Source organism: Eucyclogobius newberryi, unplaced genomic scaffold, assembly GCF_026437365.1.
Source record: "Eucyclogobius newberryi isolate DKJ021-1_F unplaced genomic scaffold, fEucNew1.0.hap1 SCAF_9, whole genome shotgun sequence".
NCBI classification, from domain to species: domain Eukaryota; kingdom Metazoa; phylum Chordata; class Actinopteri; order Gobiiformes; family Gobiidae; genus Eucyclogobius; species Eucyclogobius newberryi.
In genome coordinates this window covers 35,937,875-35,945,769 of record NW_027316532.1, presented here as the reverse complement: position 1 = coordinate 35,945,769, position 7,895 = coordinate 35,937,875, and positions in this window count along the sequence as shown.

Below are 7,895 nucleotides of genomic sequence, written 5' to 3'. Positions count from 1 at the left end.
TGGTCACTGATAGGCCAGAGATGGTCTGGATGGTCAGGATGGTCAGGATGGTCACTGCTAGGCCAGAGATGGTCTGGATGGTCAGGATGGTCAGGATGGTCACTGATAGGCCAGAGATGGTCTGGATGGTCAGGATGGTCAGGATGGTCACTGATAGGCCAGAGATGGTCTGGATGGTCAGGATGGTCAGGATGGTCAGGATGGTCACTGATAGGCCAGAGATGGTCTGGATGGTCAGGATGGTCACTGATAGGCCTGAGATGGTCTGGATGGTCACTGATAGGCCAGAGATGGTCTGGATGGTCACTGATAGGCCTGAGATGGTCTGGATGGTCAGGATGGTCACTGATAGGCCAGAGATGGTCTGGATGGTCACTGATAGGCCTGAGATGGTCTGGATGGTCAGGATGGTCACTGATAGGCCTGAGATGGTCTGGATGGTCACTGATAGGCCTGAGATGGTCTGGATGGTCAGGATGGTCAGGATGGTCACTGATAGGCCAGAGATGGTCTGGATGGTCAGGATGGTCAGGATGGTCACTGATAGGCCAGAGATGGTCTGGATGGTCAGGATGGTCAGGATGGTCACTGATAGGCCAGAGATGGTCTGGATGGTCAGGATGGTCACTGATAGGCCTGAGATGGTCTGGATGGTCACTGATAGGCCAGAGATGGTCTGGATGGTCACTGATAGGCCTGAGATGGTCTGGATGGTCAGGATGGTCACTGATAGGCCAGAGATGGTCTGGATGGTCACTGATAGGCCAGAGATGGTCTGGATGGTCTGGATGGTCAGGATGGTCACTGATAGGCCTGAGATGGTCAGGATGGTCACTGATAGGCCTGAGATGGTCTGGCTGGTCACTGATAGGCCTGAGATGGTCTGGATGGTCTGGATGGTCAGGATGGTCACTGATAGGCCTGAGATGGTCTGGATGGTCTGGATGGTCAGGATGGTCACTGATAGGCCTGAGATGGTCTGGATGGTCTGGATGGTCAGGATGGTCACTGATAGGCCTGAGATGGTCAGGATGGTCACTGATAGACCTGAGATGGTCTGGATGGTCACTGATAGGCCTGAGATGGTCTGGATGGTCTGGATGGTCACTGATAGGCCTGAGATGGTCTGGATGGTCTGGATGGTCACTGATAGGCCTGAGATGGTCTGGATGGTCTGGATGGTCACTGATAGGCCTGAGATGGTCTGGATGGTCAGGCCTGAGATGAGAGCGAAGGAGCCTCTCGTGAGATGTGGAGGAGCCGAGTTCAGTGCATCAGGGATTCAACCACTTTGGGCAGATTCAAGTGGAACAATATCTCCTGGGATTGGTCAATGGCTCCAGTAACATGTCTGGAAATAGTGTAAAATGTACAACTGTTGTCATGTTAAAGTCTATGCTGTGTATACTAATGGGCAGAATACTTTTTGTGTTGCCTGCAATGGAATGTTCACTCAATACACAAAAACGATAGAGACACGACAGTTGGCTTTGTTATGGAAATGTAAAAAAGAAAAAAACGTTGTATGAAAAAAACATTCATACAACACTGGGACTAAAACACATCATCTAGAAGTACATTTAAGTACATTAAAGGTGGAATGGACGATTTTTGGCGCCAAATCTGAGTCTATTTTTCCTCGTGGCGTGCAGAGCCTCGTTCACCTGCAGAGCCTCGTTCACCTGCAGAGCCTCGCTCACCTGCAGAGCCTCGTTCACCTGCAGAGCCTCGCTCACCTGCAGAGCCTCGTTCACCTGCAGAGCCTCGTTCACCTGCAGAGCCTCGCTCACCTGCAGAGCCTCGTTCACCTGCAGAGCCTCGCTCACCTGCAGAGCCTCGTTCACCTGCAGAGCCTCGCTCACCTGCAGAGCCTCGTTCACCTGCAGAGCCTCGTTCACCTGCAGAGCCTCGCTCACCTGCAGAGCCTCGTTCACCTGCAGAGCCTCGTTCACCTGCAGAGCCTCGTTCACCTGCAGAGCCTTGTTCTGGCTCGTCCCCATGAGAGCAGCATGTTTCCCTGTGTCCAAACGCATGGATCTATCATAATATAGTTCCCTCAGTAAACATTTTGTTGTATTGTATCTGTTTAATAATACCGGTAGTTTTAGTGACCGCCAATAAATGCTAAATAATTACTTTTTGCTATAAATAATTAGAATTTTAAACTGAAATCTAATAATGAAATTCTATTGTAAAGGAGTTTACTTTAAAGAACAGTTATCGTTTTGAAAAGCATAAGACAAGATCTAAAGCTCTAGACCTGACCTTGTGTTTACGTCGTCCTTGCAGAAGAAGACACCGTCAAGTGTTTAAATCAAAATGTCCAAGATCAGTTAAGTCAACCAATTATATTGTATTACATCCCGCTCTATTGATCTTGTGAGTTTGACGTATACACCAGTGCATAAAGCCAGCATTAGCCGTCATAAAAAGTCAGACTGTGTTGGTGTTTTATGACCTGGTTCTTCTCTTTAGGTGCTTTCGAGCCGACCAGCGCCAGGGGACTGATTTACTCGTCACACGGGGAAGACATTTAGGAGGTGGTGCAGTGGGGATCCTGGGCCGTTAAGCAGAAGGAGCAGAGAGTGACCCAGACGGGGGCGGAGCTGCAGAACTGGAGAAGACGTAAGACACACCCGTTAACCTTCGGCCATTAGACCAGCGGTGATTTCTGACCACGGGGCAGAGGACAATGGACTGCACTCCACCAATTACCAAACCTGACATGAAAGGAAAAGTTATCTCTTTGGAGCAGAAATATTCACATATTTTTGATGGATGTAAATGTCTGAGACGGTTTGGAAGAGAAAAGAGAACGGGCCAGAAATGGAGGGGAACAAAGAACTTAAAATGAACTCTTCCCTAAACGATTTTGAGCAGATCTGTAAAGATTCTCACTGGATATATATTTATTCTTATTACCATGATAATAATATCTGTCTCTGGATGAAATATTCTGATGAGAAGAGTTGTAAAGAATACGTACTTACACAATACTGAATACCTGCAATGAAATGTAACACAGTCCATGGTCCAGAGTATTCTCTTTCTAACACTTTTTATTATATTGTAGTGAAAAAGAAAATGTATAGACATCTATTCATCGCTAATTAATTAATAAAAGATGACACGTGCATTCACCACCATTTGAACTGTAATAAATATAATACTGAGCAGTTTGAAGCCTGAATCAAAGTAACTGTATTCAGATTACCACCAAATGAAAGTAACTGTACTGGAAAACAGTTACTTACATTTTGTATTCAGCGTGCATATATATTTATTGTATATTATTTGTTTTATTAACCATTATTAAATCTGGTAAGAACCTGTTGGGATTGAGAGCTCTTTTTCGAGGGTGACGTGGGGCAAACATGACACAAGCCATCAACACAACAGAAAACTGTGTTTCATCCCAACACTAACGAGTCAATTAGAAGTGATGAAGGTTCAGTTTGAGGGACAGCTTCTTGTGCTGTAAAGTAGACTGAAGTGTAAAGTGGACTAAAGTGTAAAGTGTAAAGTGGACTAAAGTGTAAAGTGGACTAAAGTGTGAAGTGTAAAGTGGACTAAAGTGTAAAGTGGACTAAAGTGTAAAGTGGATTAAAGTGTAAAGTAGACTAAAGTGTAAAGTGGACTACAGTGTAAAGTGGACTGAAGTGTAAAGTGGACTAAAGTGTAAAGTGGACTAAAGTGTAAAGTGGACTAAAGTGTAAAGTGGACTAAAGTGTAAAGTGGACTACAGTGTAAAGTGGATTGAAGTGTAAAGTGTAAAGTGGACTAAAGTGTAAAGTGGACTAAAGTGTAAAGTAGATAAAGTGTAAAGTGGATAAAGTGTAAAGTGGACTGAAGTGTAAAGTGGACTAAAGTGTAAAACAGATAAAGTGTATAGTGGACTAAAGTGTAATAAAGTGTAAAGTGGACTAAAGTGTATAGTGGACTAAAGTGTAAAGTGGACTAAAGTGTAAAGTGGACTAAAGTGTAAAGTGGACTAAAGTGTAAAGTGGACTAAAGTGTAAAGTGGACTAAAGTGTAAAGTGGGCTAAAGTGTAAAGTGGACTGAAGTGTAAAGTAGACTAAAGTGTAAAGTGGACTAAAGTGTAAAGTGGACTAAAGTGTAAAGTAGATAAAGTGTAAAGTGGACTAAAGTGTAAAGTGGACTACAGTGTAAAGTGGACTAAAGTGTAAAGTGGACTAAAGTGTAAAGTGGACTGAAGTGTAAAGTGGACTAAAGTGTAAAGTGGACTGAAGTGTAAAGTGGACTAAAGTGTAAAGTGGACTGAAGTGTAAAGTGGACTGAAGTGTAAAGTGGACTAAAGTGTAAAGTGGACTAAAGTGTAAAGTAGATAAAGTGTAAAGTGGACTAAAGTGTAAAGTAGACTAAAGTGTAAAGTAGATAAAGTAAAAGTGGACTAAAGTGTAACGTAGACTAAAGTGTAAAGTGGACTAAAGTGTAAAGTGGACTAAAGTGTAAAGTAGATAAAGTATAAAGTGGACTAAAGTGTAAAGTAGACTAAAGTGTAAAGTGGACTAAAGTGTAAAGTAGATAAAGTGTAAAGTAGATAAAGTGTAAAGTGGATAAAGTGTAAAGTGGACTGAAGTGTAAAGTGGACTAAAGTGTAAAACAGATAAAGTGTATAGTGGACTAAAGTGTAATAAAGTGTAAAGTGGACTAAAGTGTATAGTGGACTAAAGTGTAAAGTGGACTAAAGTGTAAAGTGGACTAAAGTGTAAAGTGTAAAGTGGACTAAAGTGTAAAGTGGACTAAAGTGTAAAGTGGACTAAAGTGTAAAGTGGACTGAAGTGTAAAGTAGACTAAAGTGTAAAGTGGACTAAAGTGTAAAGTGGACTAAAGTGTAAAGTAGATAAAGTGTAAAGTGGACTAAAGTGTAAAGTGGACTACAGTGTAAAGTGGACTAAAGTGTAAAGTGGACTAAAGTGTAAAGTGGACTGAAGTGTAAAGTGGACTAAAGTGTAAAGTGGACTAAAGTGTAAAGTGGACTAAAGTGTAAAGTGGACTGAAGTGTAAAGTGGACTGAAGTGTAAAGTGGACTAAAGTGTAAAGTGGACTGAAGTGTAAAGTGGACTAAAGTGTAAAGTGGACTAAAGTGTAAAGTGGACTAAAGTGTAAAGTAGACTAAAGTGTAAAGTAGATAAAGTAAAAGTGGACTAAAGTGTAACGTAGACTAAAGTGTAAAGTGGACTAAAGTGTAAAGTGGACTAAAGTGTAAAGTAGATAAAGTATAAAGTGGACTAAAGTGTAAAGTAGACTAAAGTGTAAAGTAGATAAAGTGTAAAGTGGACTAAAGTGTAAAGTGGACTAAAGTGTAAAGTAGATAAAGTGTAAAGTGGACTAAAGTGTAAAGTGGACTACAGTGTAAAGTGGACTGAAGTGTAAAGTGGACTAAAGTGTAAAGTGGACTAAAGTGTAAAGTGGACTACAGTGTAAAGTGGACTAAAGTGTAAAGTGGACTAAAGTGTAAAGTGGACTGAAGTGTAAAGTGGACTAAAGTGTAAAGTGGACTAAAGTGTAAAGTGGACTAAAGTGTAAAGTGGACTGAAGTGTAAAGTGGACTGAAGTGTAAAGTGGACTAAAGTGTAAAGTGGACTAAAGTGTAAAGTAGATAAAGTATAAAGTGGACTAAAGTGTAAAGTAGACTAAAGTGTAAAGTGGACTAAAGTGTAAAGTAGATAAAGTGTAAAGTGGACTAAAGTGTAAAGTAGACTAAAGTGTAAAATTGACTAAAGTGTAAAGTGGACTAAAGTTTAAAGTAGATAAAGTGTAAAGTGGACTAAAGTGTAAAGTAGATAAAGTGTAAAGTGGACTAAAGTGTAAAGTGGACTACAGTGTAAAGTGGACAAAAGTGTAAAGTGGACTAAAGTGTAAAGTGGACTAAAGTGTAAAGTGGACTAAAGTGTAAAGTAGATAAAGTGTAAAGTGGACTAAAGTGTAAAGTGGACTAAAGTGTAAAGTAGACTAAAGTGTAAAGTGGACTAAAGTGTAAAGTGGACTAAAGTGTAAAGTAGATAAAGTGTAAAGTAGACTAAAGTGTAAAGTGGACTAAAATTTAAAGTGGACTAAAGTGTAAAGTGGACTAAAGTTTAAAGTAGATAAAGTGTAAAGTAGATAAAGTGTAAAGTGGACTAAAGTGTAAAGTGGACTACAGTGTAAAGTGGACTAAAGTGTAAAGTAGACTAAAGTTTAAAGTGGACTAAAGTGTAAAGTGGACTAAAGTGTAAAGTAGATAAAGTGTAAAGTGGACTAAAGTGTAAAGTGGACTAAAGTGTAAAGTGGACTGAAGTGTAAAGTGGACTAAAGTGTAAAGTGGACTAAAGTGTAAAGTGGACTAAAGTATAAAGTGGACTAAAGTGTAAAGTGGACTAGAGTGTAAAGTAGATAAAGTATAAAGTGGACTAAAGTGTAAAGTAGACTAAAGTGTAAAGTAGATAAAGTAAAAGTGGACTAAAGTGTAACGTAGACTAAAGTGTAAAGTGGACTAAAGTGTAAAGTGGACTAAAGTGTAAAGTAGATAAAGTATAAAGTGGACTAAAGTGTAAAGTAGACTAAAGTGTAAAGTGGACTAAAGTGTAAAGTAGATAAAGTGTAAAGTGGACTAAAGTGTAAAGTGGACTAAAGTGTAAAGTAGACTAAAGTGTAAAATTGACTAAAGTGTAAAGTGGACTAAAGTGTAAAGTAGATAAAGTGTAAAGTGGACTAAAGTGTAAAGTGGACTGCAGTGTAAAGTGGACTAAAGTGTAAAGTGGACTAAAGTGTAAAGTGGACTAAAGTGTAAAGTGGACTGAAGTGTAAAGTGGACTCAAGTGTAAAGTGGACTAAAGTATAAAGTGGACTAACGTGTAAAGTGGACTAAAGTATAAAGTGGACTAAAGTGTAAAGTGGACTGAAGTGTAAAGTGGACTAAAGTGTAAAGTGGACTAAAGTGTAAAGTAGATAAAGTGTAAAGTGGACTAAAGTGTAACGTAGACTAAAGTGTGAAGTGGACTAAAGTGTAAAGTGGACTAAAGTGTAAAGTGGACTAAAGTGTAAAGTGGACTAAAGTGTAAAGTAGATAAAGTATAAAGTAGATAAAGTATAAAATGGACTAAAGTGTAAAGTAGACTAAAGTGTAAAGTGGACTAAAGTGTAAAGTAGATAAAGTGTAAAGTGGACTGAAGTGTAAAGTGGACTAAAGTGTAAAGTGGACTAAAGTGTAAAGTAGATAAAGTGTAAAGTGGACTAAAGTGTAACGTAGACTAAAGTGTAAAGTGGACTAAAGTGTAAAGTGGACTAAAGTGTAAAGTGGACTAAAGTGTAAAGTGGACTAAAGTGTAAAGTAGATAAAGTATAAAGTAGATAAAGTATAAAATGGACTAAAGTGTAAAGTAGACTAAAGTGTAAAGTGGACTAAAGTGTAAAGTAGATAAAGTGTAAAGTGGACTAAAGTGTAAAGTGGACTAAAGTGTAAAGTAGACTAAAGTGTAAAGTGGACTAAAGTGTAAAGTGGACTAAAGTGTAAAGTAGATAAAGTGTAAAGTAGACTAAAGTGTAAAGTGGACTAAAATGTAAAGTGGACTAAAGTGTAAAGTGGACTAAAGTTTAAAGTAGATAAAGTGTAAAGTGGACTAAAGTGTAAAGTAGATAAAGTGTAAAGTGGACTAAAGTGTAAAGTAGATAAAGTGTAAAGTGGACTAAAGTGTAAAGTGGAGTGAAGTGTAAAGTAGATAAAGTGTAAAGTGGACTAAAGTGTAAAGTGGACTGAAGTGTAAAGTGGACTGAAGTGTAAAGTGTAAAGTGGACTAAAGTGTAAAGTGGACTAAAGTGTAAAGTGGACTGAAGTGTAAAGTAGATAAAGTGTAAAGTGGACTAAAGTGTAAAGTAGATAAAGTGTAAAGTG